The 13,364-nt window shown below is 43.5% G+C and overlaps 1 pseudogene; it reads right to left on the bottom strand.

Annotated features, from left to right (window-relative positions):
• Positions 1–675: 675 nt before the first annotated feature.
• LOC103727683 overlaps positions 676–13,364 on the bottom strand; it is a 31,211-nt pseudogene continuing 18,522 nt past the window's right edge.

The following is a 13,364-nucleotide window of genomic DNA, read 5'->3' as shown; positions in this document are numbered from 1 at the left end:
AGACAGGCTCCTCATTAGTAACACTGAGCCCTTCAGCAGGGGAGAGCTTGGAACCATGATGGTACAAAGACTAGGCTCCAGGGCCCACTCCCCGGTCCTCTAGCTCAGTCCCACCTTCCTGAGAGAACTCGGAGCTTCCAAAGCCAGTCACCATCCTGCACTGAACCCAAGGGCAGACCTAAACGGAGAGGGGATGGGGTTTCTTCAAAGCAACCTTGGAAAGGCCCTGGACCTTACACCGAGAACATCCTTTGGGCCAGGGATCACAGAAGGCCTATTTAAGATGGCACAGGGATCAGCATATAAGCAGGAACTCAGAGGAGGGGTCAGAGTTTCCAGGCAAGGGGCAGGGGAACAGCATTCTGGACAGATGAACAGCCCTTGCAAACACACTGAGGCAAGAAAAAGATTGGCTGAAAGCCAGGGAGGCTGAGGCTGGAATTCAGGAGAGCGAGGCAGAAAGCTGGGCATAGGACTGATAAGGACAGGACTCAGGTGGCCTCCAAGGCCCACTGGGGCAAGTGATCTTTGTTCTAATAGCTGGGGCACTGGAGGGATTCAGCAAGGAGAAGATGGACCCAGGCATCTTTCAGAAAGACCCTCTCCTTCCCCAACCTCTCCAGGGGAAGGTCTGACTCCCTCCCCTGCCCACCCTCATCTGGCTGGTTGCCACCATCACGGTGTAATTGTTCGGTGGTCTGGGTGAGCACGTTTCTTCTGCTGAGCCTGCGACTGATAATCACAGCTTTTCACTCTCTTCCTCTCCAAGACCCCAACCTCCGCCACCATATCCTCTATTTGGCAGAACGCTGAGGACACAGTGCGAAATGGCTTAGGGCGCCAAGAGGGGACAGATGTTTGGCCCTATCTTTCCAATAACAGCTTTATTGTCAGTAATAATCATAATGAGCCAGGCAGCTTGTGCTGAGCCTTCACTGTGCTCAGGCATGAGGGCACAAATTGAATCTTTACTTCTGCCCTACGGGAATGGAAACAGGAAGTGGAGGTTCAGAAAAGTCAAGTCATTTGCTCACATAGCCTGGCAGCCTGTGGCAGTGCACTTCAGCATATATTAGGATGTTAACCTCAGTCAACAGGGACTCTGGGACCCAGTTTGCACCCACCTGTGCCCTTAGGAAGACCATATAGCCCTGTTTTCCCACAGCTCCAGCTGATTGGTTCAGGGTGCACGCTGCTCCGGAAGGCAGCCAATTCCCTCAGCTAGGCATGGCCATACGGTAGACCAGATTCTCTTTCTCGGCCTGGGTCAGGGGGGAAGTGGAGAGAGAGAGAAGCTTTCAGAATTTTGCATGCCCATAAACTCAAGACCTGCATCTAATGTCAGTGTCCGAGGACAGGAAGAGGCTGGGGTGCTGGGTGGGTCATCTTGCACCCGGAACAGTCTCCTCCTCTTCTTCCCCACGGGGCTGTGCAGCTTGTCCCTAGTCCTCTGTGTGCCTCTCGCTTAACAAACGTGGGTGGACTCACAAGATCTGAAGAGTTCCTGGCCTGGCCCCTTAAAGGGACTCACCCAGCCAGCAGGGCTGGTTAGCTCTTTCCACCTTCTCTCCCTCCTGCAAGATGAGGAGGTGGACGGCAGGGGCCTTCCTAGAGCGTGAGGTCACCTAGAGCGTGAGGTCACTTCAGGGTCAGATGTCCTCAAGTGGTGCCGGGATCCTAGTACAGCATAGAAGGGACTCTGATCTTACCTTCCAGCCTGCTTCATGCCCTGGGGTGACAGCACATCTGTCGTCTGCCAGGGTGGAGGTCCTCCACAACCAGCCCAGGAACCCAGAAGCAACCTTGCTGGGCCCAAGTCCCACTGCCTTCCTTCCCACTGCTGTGTCCCAGTCTAAGTGGCAAAGGCTTCTATTTGGAGATTTACATAGATCTTGCATTTTGCCTTCATGCAAACAGGAAAAGTCAAACTGGGAACTGCTGCTCTGTCAGCTGGGCTCGTTATCACCCACTGTCTGAGCTGGTCGCCTGCACTGGGGGATTGACCCCTGCTGCTGGGGGTTCCAGGAACTGTGTGGATTGATGGAGAGTTGGCTGAGGCTGCCTGGGGCCAGGACTGTGCTGGCCTGCTGCTGCCACTTGGCGCTCACATGGGGGATGGTCAATTACAGGTCAGGGTGTATTGTTTTTGGCCAAAGGCTTTCTTGAAAATTCAGAAGTATGAGCTCCTTGGGGAAGGCAGTTCGGTCAGATGAGATTTTTCCATCTTTTAGTAGGGATTTTGTGGGCACAATGGGATTGATGCATCTAAGTTCATTTGTTTTGTTCAGTTTGATTTGGTTTGGGGTGGTGGTGGTGGTGGTGTGTGTGTAAGTCTGTGTGTAGGTGCACACACCCATGTGTGCACACAGAGAGGCCAGAGGAGGTCATTGGGTGTCCTGCTCTATCACTACCTACGTTATTCCTTTTCAAAAAAAAAGCTGAACTAAGAAGATGCTGGCTTTGTTGGCAGAAAGGGGGTTAGAAAAAGAAGAAATGAACAGAGAGGGGATTGGTCTAGTTCTTTTTTTTTTTTTTTAACAGAGCATAGGGTAGTGGTTAATAAGAGTGGGTGCCCCACATTTATGGCTGTGCCATAAAGTCCACACTCAAACACAGATCCTGTGACCTCCTGACAGCCACATAAAATTGTGAAAGAGATGCCTCTTGGTATTGTCAGCTTATCTATCCTTTGCCCCTCCCCCCACATGCAGCTAAGGTCGACTGATTGGAGACGGGTAACTGACTCTCCCCTTGACTCTTTGATGAGTGTGGGAAGGAGGTGTGACTATGGCTTGCCTGCATAGTGGTTGGAGGACATTTCCAGTTAATACTCCATCCCTTCCTCCGGCTCTTACATTCTTTCCACCAACCTCTTCCACAAAAGTCCTTGAGCCTTGGAGGGGGTGGTGGGTATGGGATGATCTTCCTCCCATTGTGGAAAGACACCGAACTTTTGGATCTCTGCATCATCTGTTTTCCATGGGCTGTTGGCCAGTTTGAGTGGAATTCTATCAGCACGTGGATGCCAGATCCAGGTGCTCTCAGGCAGTCTGCTGGGTTCTCAGCATCTAAGCCAGATGGAGGCCAGAACAGCCACTCTCAGGCTGTCTGAGAAGGTCTATACCTTATTCCTTTAAGACAGGGCCTCTCACTGAACCTGGAGCTATGTTGGCCACCAAGAAGTCCTAATGATTCCTCCAACCCCAGTGCTGGGGTTACAGCCCCCTGCCATGCCTACACTTTTATGTAGGTGCTTGGGACTGGAACTCAGGTCCTCATGCTTACACAGCAAGCACTTGTACCCACTGTGCCATCTCCCAGCCCCTCAGTTCAGTTTAACTATGGAGTCCATTAGGATGGAATCCTGGCTATGGGGACTGGTACTCGCCACCTGGGATGGGGACTGGTCAAAGGTGTGAGGATAGGGCCTGGTTAGGAAGGGTGGGGTCTGGCCAGTTGGGAAGTGGTGATGTGGCTGTTCCAAGGTATATGGATGAGGGTTGGCTGTGTGTGTGTGTGTGTGTGTGTGTGTGTGTGTGTGTGTGCTGACCAGGGAGCTGTCCAGAAGGACTGGGAATGAGGTTGACCATTGCACAAGGGTTCTGCTGGAAGGCTCTGCCTCACCCAGGGACAGGCCTGGCAGGTGTGCCTTGAGCTGCATCTGCTGGTCACCTTGTGCTGCCCAAGCACATTGAAGCCCACACCATCGCACTCTGTGCCCCAGATGCTGGACGTGGAACCACAGGATTTAATGCAGGTTTCAGTTTTGCTTTAGTTGGATCTGTCCTCGCCAGTCTCCTATTCATCCCTTTTGGAATGAGAACGTTTGCTCTGTTACTGTAGTTTGGAGTTTCATACATGTACTTTGATCATCTTCACACCCCCTCGCCTATCTGCACCCACCCTTACTACCCCCATGCCCATTTCATGCCCTCTGTTATACACTTTTAAGGCCTTAGTCTAATTTGTATCACCAAATGCCCTTCCGTGTGGGTCCATCCCTTGGAGTCTGATCAACCCAGCATCACACCCTTAAAAAAACCGACTCTCCCTCTCCCTGCAGCTATGAGTTGCCAATAGTTCCTCAGCTAGGCTTGGGACTTCTTACTCACCTCCCCCTCTCTCTGCCAGGGTGAGCTTATGTGGGTGTTATGCATGCTGACACCATGCTGTAAGTTCATGTGAGTAAATATTTTGCTGTCTGGAAAACTCTGCTTCCTTGTGGTCACCCACCACCTCTGACTCTTACAGTCTTTCCATCCTTCTTCCACAATGATCCCTGAGCCTTGGGAGAGGTTTAATATAAGTGTTCCATTCATGGCTAAGCACTCTACAGTCTAGTAGTCTCTGCATGTTGATGAATTGTGGGTCTCTGTGTTCATTACCGTCTGCTGCAAGAAACTTCTTTGGCGAGAGTTGGGAGATGCACTAATCTATGTGTATAACAATAATTCATTGGGAGTCAGTTTACTATGATATTCTAGCAGAATAATAGTAGTAGGTTCTCCTGTATGACCTGTGACCTGTTTAGCCACCTGATAACAGTACCAGATATGGACTCTATCTTACTGAGTAGGCCTTAAATCCAATCAGAAAGTGATTTGTTATTCCAAAACATTTGTGCCACTTTTGCATCGGTGGGTATATCTTACCAGGACAGTCCATTATTCCCCTTTCATAGTTTATATCAGTGCATTCTATCTCCCCCTCCATGAAGCCTCTCCCCGACATGGCTACTTACTAGCTTTCTGGCCTCTATGAATTATCCAACTGACACACATATCTAAAGATCCAAAACTAGCATCCACTTACGAGAAAGAACATGTGATATTTGTCTTTCTGGGTCTAGGTTACCTCACTCTGGATGACTGTTTCTGGGGCCATCCATTTACATTAAAATTTCATAACTTCATTTTTCCTAACAGGTGAATAATATTTCACTGGGTAAATGTATCATGCTTTCATTACCCATTCATCAGTTGATGAACAAATAGGTTGTTTCCATTTCCTGGCTTTGCTGAATAGAGCAGCAATGAACAAGAATGAACAGGTATCTCTATAGTATGATATATAGTCTTTGGAGTATATGACCAAGAGTGGTATGGCTAGATCATGTGGTAGATCTGTTTCTAAGGTTTTGAGGACTATCCAGAGTTACTTCCACAGTGACTGCACTACTTTGCACTCCCACCAGCAGTGGATAAGTGTTCACCATACCCCATATCATCACCAGCATTTGTCATCATTTGTTTTTGGGATATTAGTTTTCTAATTGGGGTAGGATGAAACCTCAAAGTAGGTTTAATTTGCATTTCTCTGATGGTTAAAGATGCTAAACATTAAAAATTATATTTCTTAGCCATTTGCATTTCCTCTTTTGAGAATTCTCTGAGGTTCCTTTTCCCAAGTTTTAACTGGATTGTTTGGGTTTTTTATGTTTATTACTTTTTCTTTAGACAGGGTCTCCCTGTAGCCCCAGCTGGCTTGGAACACACTGTATAGACCTGCTTGTCTCTGCCTCCTGAGTGCTGGGCCACTATGCCTGGTTTGATGTTTAGTATTTTTTTTTTTAGTTCTTTGTGTATTCTAGAACTAACCATCTATCAGAAGAATAAAAGACAGGCTGCATCTTCACTTGAATGATGGTGTCCTTTTCTACACAGAGGCTTTTAATTTTTATGTGGTTCCATTAGTCAATTGTTGGTCTTAATGCCTGTGCTATTGAGGTCCTGTTCAGAAAGTCCTTTCCTGTCTGTATGTTTCAACATATTCCCCACCTTTTCTCTATCAGATTCAGGGCACAAAGTCTCATGTTGATGTTCTTGATCCATTTGGAATTGAGTTTCGTTAACGATGAGAGATAGGGACCTAATTTCATTCTTCAACATATCACTCTCCAGTTTGACCAACACCATTTGTTGAATGTGCTATTTTATCTCCAACGTATATTTTTGTCCCCCATGTCAAAAGTCAGGTGGCTTTAAGTGCCTGCACTGAAGTCTGGGTCCTCAATTTCATTTCATTGATCAATATGCCTCTTTTTATGCCAGAGCTATGTTGTTTGTATTACTATGGCTCTGAAGTGTAAGCTGAAATCAGGGATGGTGAAGTCTCCAGCAGCTCTTCATTCTTCAGCATTGTGTTGGCTTATCCTTGTTTTTCTGTGTTACCGTATGACATTTGACATTAATTTTCAATTTTTGTGAAGAACTGTGTTGGATTTTTTTGTGGGAATTGCATTGCATCTTTAGATTGCTTTTGGTAGGGCTGTCATTTTCACGATATTAACCCGACCAACCCATGAGCGTTGGAGTTCTATCTTCTGTTGTTTTCTTCAATTTCTTCTTTACTATCTTAAAGTTTTAATTATACAGATATTTCACTTCCTTGGTTAGATTTATTTCAAGATATTTTGTATTTTTCTTTGGCAGCTGCCAAGAATGGGACTATTTCCCTGGTTTCTTCCCGTTGGTGTGTAGGAAGGCTACCAGTTCGTTTGTGTCAATTTTATATCCTGTTCCTTTGCTGGATGTGCTTATCAGCTCTTGGTGTTATAAAATCATATCACCTGCAAATATTAATATTTGAATTCTTTTCCTTTTTCATCCCGTTATCTCCTTCGCTTGTCTTACTGTACTGGATGAAACTTCAAGTACTATATTGAACACGAATGGAGAAAGAAGACATTCTTGTCTCATTTCTGATTTTAGTGGAAGTGCTTTGATTTTTTTCTGTTAATATGGTGTTGGTTGTGGGCTTGCTTATGTTGCCTTTATTTTGTTGAGATATGTCACCTTTATCTCTAGATTCTCCGTGACTTTTATCAAGAATAAGTATTGGGCGTTTTCATTTGGTTCGCAAGTATTTCATTGGGAATTTTTGCATCCGTTTATTGGAGATATTGACCTTTAATTTTCTTGTTTTGTTGCATTGTCACGGTTCAGTGACCACAATTCAAGCCTGATGGGCTTGAGGATCCCGCCGTACAGGTGCAGGAAAAATCAGGAGGCAGTGTGAACCAATGCATACTTTATTTTAAGAAGCAACCTTATTTATAGTACAACAAGAGGAAGAGAAACTGTTCTTCTCAAGCCAAGTTTATCTCATCATGACGTTTACAGCACCTTCATGATATTTGCAGTACCTTCGTGTTCCCACGGCTCAGCCCCTTTTGGAATCGTATCTGTCCTTCTGTGCTTATTAAACATTCTGTTCTTTACTTATAACTTTATTAGCTACACAGCTTTGTTGTACAAGCTCACTTAGGTACGTTTAATAGGATTCAAGGAACAGTCGGTCTCATGATAGGAATGACCGCAGAAGGACATCCAAGTTCCCAGGGGACTGAGGCCTCCCGGTCCAGCTCTGGGCTGATTTCAGATCAGAGATCAGACCTTCACATTGGATCATTTTCTGCTTTTGATATTATGGTGATATTGGATTCATAAACAGAATTTGGATGTGCTCCTTCCTTTTCTATCCTACAGAATAATTTGAGGAGTATTGGTATTGGTTCTTCTTTGAAGGTCTGGTACAATTTTGAGCTGTATCCATTTGGTCCTGGGCTTTTTGGTGGATTTTAAATTACTGATTCTACTTCATTTCTTGTTATGGGTATTTTAAATAGTTTACCTCATCTTGGTTTGATTTTTAGGTGATATATATCTAGAAATTCACCTGTTCCTCTTAGATTTTCCAGTTCAGTGGAATATAGATTTGTAAAGCATTTTCTTACGATTCTACAAATTTCCTCAGTATCTGTTGCAATGTTTCCCTTTTCATTTTTGACTTAATTGAGTTATCTCTCTTTTTGTTAATTTGACTAAAGGTTTTTCACTCTTGTTAATCTTTTCAAAGAATCAGCTTTCATTTCATTTATTCTTTGTATTTTTTTGTTTCTAGTTTGTTGATTTCAGCCCTGATTTTGATGATCTTTACCCATCTAGTCTTTTTAGATGTTGTTTGTTCTTGTAGTTCTAAGGTCTTCAGGTACACCATTTAGTTATTAGTATGAGATCTCTCCAGTTTTTTGATGTAGGTGGTTAGTGCTACGAACTTTCCTCTTAGGACAGCCTTCACTGGGTCCTGTAGATTTGGTGTGCTGTGTCTCCATTTCCACTCAGCTCTAGGAATTTTAAGTTTTCCTTCTTGATTTCTCCTTTGAGCCAATTTTGATCTGTAGTGTGTTGTTTAATTCCCGTGGGTTTGTGCACTTTTTCTATTGTTGTTGATATCTACTTTCTTTGTGGTCAGCTAGGACACAGAATGTTATTTCAGTTGCCTTTTAAAAATTTTATTTTTATTTAATGTGTATGCGTGTATTGCCTGCATGTAGGTAAGTGTACCCTTGTCGTGCAATGCCCGCGGAGGACAGAAAGAGGCTGTTGGATCCCCTGGAACTGGAGTTACGGACAGTTGTTAGCTGCCATGTGGGTGCTGGGATTCAAATCCAGGTCTTCTGCAAGAACAGTCAGTGTTCTTAATCGCTGAGCCATCTCTCCAGCCCTCTTTCATTTTTTTAAAATTTGTTGAGACTTGCTTTGTGTCCTAATATATGTTTGATTTTGGAGAAAGTTCCATGGGCTGCTGAGAAGAAAGCATATTCTTTGGCGTTTGGGTGGAATGTTCTATAATTGTCCCTTAGGGTCATTTGATTTATGATACCATTTTTTACAAATATTTTATTTATTATTATTTTTAACTTTATGTGTATGAGTATATTGCCTGCATGTATGTGAGTGCACCCATGTTGTGCAATGCCGCAGAGATCAGAAGAGGGCTTCGGATTCCCCTGGAACTGGAGTTAAGGATGGTTTGTAGCTGCCATGTGGGTGCTGGGAATCAAACCCGGGTCCTCTGCAAGAGCAGTCCGTGCTCTTAACCACTGAGCCATCTCTCCAGCCCATGATTTATGATATCATTTAACTGCTGGGTTTCTCTGTTTAGTTTTTGTCTGGCTGAACTGTCTGTTGGTAAGAGTGGGTTACTGAAGTCATCCACGATCACAGTGCTGGAGTCAGTCTATGATTTTATATCTAATAGTGTGTCTTTTTTTGAAATTGGGTGCCCCTGTGTTTGGTGCATATATGTTTAGGATTGTAATATCCTCTTAGTGGATTTTCCCTTTAATAAGCATGAATGCCCTTCCTTATTTCTTATGACTAGTTTTAGCTTAAAGCTTACTTTTTCAGATATTAGAATAGGTATGCCTGCCTGCTTGTTTCTTAGCTTCGTTTGCTTGGAATAACTTTTTCTATCTTTTTACTCTAAGATGGTGTTGATGATGAACCATGTTTCTTGGAAGCAGCAAATCAGTGGACTCTGTTTTCTAACCCAATCAGTTAGTTTGTGTCTTTTCACTGGGAACTGAGACCGTTATTATCGAGCATTGTTACTGACCAATGGTTATTGATACTTGTTATTTTGTTGTGGTGATGTTTTCTTTTGCCATTTTTGGCTAACTGTTCTGGAATTGTTTATTTATTCCTTGTGCCCTCCTGGTTGTGTTTAATCTTGTCTTCAGAGGGAAAGATTATTTCTAGTATCCTCTGTGGAGTTAGCTTAGTGGACATAAGTTCCTTAAATGTGTTTTTATCATGGAAACTTTTCCTTTCTTCTTGTATTATGACTTGATAGTTTTGCTGAGTATAGTAGCTTGAGTTGGTATCTGTGGTCTTTAGGAATTTGTAGAACATCAATTCATGCCCTCTTGACTTTTTGAAAACACACAGAAAGTCGTGTGTTATTCTGAAAGGCCTGTCTTTATATGTGACTTGGTCTTTGTCGCAGTTTTCAATATTCTTTGTTCTATATGTTTAGTGTTTTGAGTATGATGTCATATCAGGAGTTTCTTTTCTGGTGCTGTCTACTTGGTGTTTCGTATGTCTCTTGGACCTTGACAGGCATCTCCTTCCTAATATTTGAAAAGTTTTCTTCTGTGATTTTGTTTGAAATATTTTCTGTGACTCAGACTGATACAGTTTTACACAGGGTCCTCTGGAGGCAAGAGTTGGGGTCACAGTGGATGTGAGCAGTGATTTATGGAGGTTGGGAAGATTTTACGCTGACCTCAGGTGGAGATGTGTAGGGTGGAGGTTGGGTTGGAGGTCTCAGGACCCCTAATAGTCTCTGTGTAGTGTGGTGGGTGAGGTGGTTGGTGGGTGGAAGAGAGAGACTCTGGGTATTGCTAATTGCCAGGAGGAGTTACAGGGGTTGCTTACCAGGGTTGAGGGTGACAGGGAGCTACTCATGTACTCTTGTTGATGGCATGGTACTGGCATCATGACTTTGGGGTGATGGCAGGGCAGCAGAGGCAGCCTACTTGGGCCTCTGGGTAACTTGGAGCAACTGGAGAGTTTGTGGTGGGCAGCTGGCTTGGATCTGACATATTCCAAAGGGAGATAAATCTTTTTGGAGAATTTAATACACAAGTGCTTATTTACATTATTTCCAACCCTCCCTCTCTCCCTACAACTCCTCCCGCATTCCCTCACTCCTCCAGTTCATGACCTCTTCTTTAATTATTATTGTTACATACATACATATACATACATGTTCATGCACACACAAATCATTGAATCCATTTAGTGTTGCTTGTATGTGCACATGTTTATGGCTGACCACTTGGGATTGGATAACATATCAGGGCGCCCATCCCTGGAAAAAACCCGATTCTTCCTCTCTCATTGATTGCCTGTAGCCCTTCATCTAGGGGTGGAGCCTTGTGAAATTTCCTCCATCCACATTGGCATGTCAAGTGGTGCTGACATTAGGCAGGTCTTGTTTAGGCGTTCTTACTGCTGAGATTTCATGGGTGAAGCTTCCTTCCAATGTCTGGAAGATACTATCTTATAGCAGGTATTTTAGTTTTTTTTTTTTCAGTTGTGACAAAACACTCTAACCACTACCAACATGGGGAGGAAAGGGTTTATTTGGCTTACATATCCCAGGTCACAGTTCATCACTGAGGGAGCCCAAGGTAGAAACTCAGGGCAGGAATCTGGAGACAGGAGCTGAAGCACAGGCCATGGAGGATCGCTGCTTACTGGCTTGCTCCCTGGCCCATGCTCAGCTTGTTTTTATTTATTTATTTTTTAACTTTTAAAGAAATTTTATTGAGATTTTCATATATGCATATAAGGTGTTTTGATCAAACCCATGCCCACTCCCTCCCCTCCAACACCTCCCATATCTCCCCATGACTTTTTTCTGACAACTTCATGTACCCTCCCTCCCTTCCTTCCTCCCTCCCTCTTTCCTTTCTCCCTCCCTCTTTCCTTCCTTCCTTCCTCCCTCCCTCTTTCCTTCCTTCCTTCCTTCCTTCCTTCCTCTCTCCCTCCCTCCCTCCCTTTCTCTCTCTCTCTCTCTCTTTCTTTCTTTCTTTCTTTCTTCTTTCTTTTGGGGCTTTTTGCTACTCTAACATTCCCCTCCTCTGAAGACTTAACCCTAAAATCTTTAAGGGCTTAGATAAGAGCTCCCAAACACTTTTGACATTTTTGGACTTTGGAACAAAGTATGTTGCTAAGAGGCCCAAGGACATTGTGAGTTTTAGCCAAGAAACTGGCTACTTTTCTTTGGGTTTTTTTTTTTTTTTTTTTTTTTTACCCTAACTGCCTAGCCAATTCCTACTTCCTATTCTTATTAGACCATCCTCTGAAGAGGTTACCCAAACTGTGGATAGGGAATCAGGACGCAGTCCACTCTGGCTTCTTCCATGCTGAACAGTGTCGCAGGATGAGGCAATTGGGGAACCCCTTCAGTGGGTCTATCTAAGACTCCCAAATTGCATAACTCTTATCTGTAGGGAGAAAACAAAGTCCTTGACTGGTGCCTAGGAGATGTGAAGGAGAAGTAAAGGCAAATTATAAGTTCTAGACAGGGAACTAGAAAAAGGTCAGAATGTGGCAAATTTCAAATGTTCATATGAGAGTCCATTGGAATTTCTTGACAAGGGCTTCCAAAAGCATCCCTCTACTGGGTTCCTCCGCATTTTTCTTTTGTCTGCTAAGGCTGGACTCGAGAGTGATTCAGGATTTGCTTTCAGGTATTTTGATGGCTATTGGAGTAGTTAGAATCAATGTCAATTCCCTCTCAAAGTCTTCTAGATAGGGGGAGAAAACAAATTTGTCCATCATTTTAGAACAATAGCTGGTTGTCTCCCTTAGCTACAGGTGGGCAAACCAAGATTTGAAGTCTTACATCTGAGCAGCACTTTCTGATTAGGAACAAAATCATCAATGAGAAATAACTGTCTAAATAATATCTTATATGGACTTAAGCCTAATGTCTGGGAAGTGTAATCCTTTGAACTCTTAAAGAAATATACTGATCACTTTAATCTTAGGTTATACTTTCCTTTTGGGCATTTAAGACCATACAGTTGGCCCAAATAAACCAATATATTTTTACTCTTCAGGTTGTTGGAGGATCTGTTCCTCAGGGGTCACCTGGGCTTGGGAGGAGCCCCTGGCTCCTTTCTTTTATCAGTTCTATCTATGTGAAGATAAGTCAAAGGTCCTGTTTGACCATGGCTGGCTTACTTGCAAGCCTGGAGGAAATGTTTCCTCTGAGATGACCCTCCTCTTTGTAGACTGGACACTGGTTCAAGTCCATCTGGTGGGATCTCCAAGGCCTCCCTGAACAGGAGGACAGGTGACTCACCACCATTATAGGACATTTTGAGAGATGCTCCAAAGTCCTCTGGAACTTAGTCAACAGGCTACTGATTTTTTTTGGATTGATTTTATAACCTGCCACTATACTGAAAGTGTTGATTGTTCTAGTCTAGGAGTTTTCTGGTGGAACTTTTAGGATCTCTTTGGTATAGTATCAAATCGTTTCCAGAAAGGGGTAGTTTGACCTCTTCTTTTCCAATTAGTACTCCTTTAATTTCCTTTTCCTAAAGGAAATTAAATTTCTTTTATTGCTCTAGCAAGAGCTTCAAGCACTATGTTGAAAAGGAGTGGAGATAGTGGACCTCCTTGTCTGGTTCCCCATTTTAATAGGAATTCTTTCAGTTTTCCTCCACTTAGAATGATGTTGGTTGTGGATTTGTTGTATATGGCTTTAATTATGTTGAGGTATGGTCCCTCCAGTCCAATTCCCTTTACAACTTTTATCATGAAGGTATTTTGAAGTTTGTCAAAAGCCTTTTCTGCATCTATTGAGATGACAATGTGGCTTTTGTCTTTGAGTCCATCTATATGATTAATGACGTTTGTTGACTTTCATGTATTGAACCATTCCTGCATCTTTGGAATAAAGCCTACTTGATCATGGTGAATGATGTTTTGATGTGTGTCTGCATGCAGTTTGCTGATAATTTTTACATCTATGTTCATTAAGGATATGGGTCTATAATTTTC

This window comes from Nannospalax galili, unplaced genomic scaffold (assembly GCF_000622305.1).
Source record: "Nannospalax galili isolate Female #2095 unplaced genomic scaffold, S.galili_v1.0 scaffold188, whole genome shotgun sequence".
Taxonomy (NCBI): Eukaryota; Metazoa; Chordata; class Mammalia; order Rodentia; family Spalacidae; genus Nannospalax; species Nannospalax galili.
Note: the sequence above shows the minus strand (reverse complement) of the source record. Positions and strands in the feature narration are given on the sequence as shown.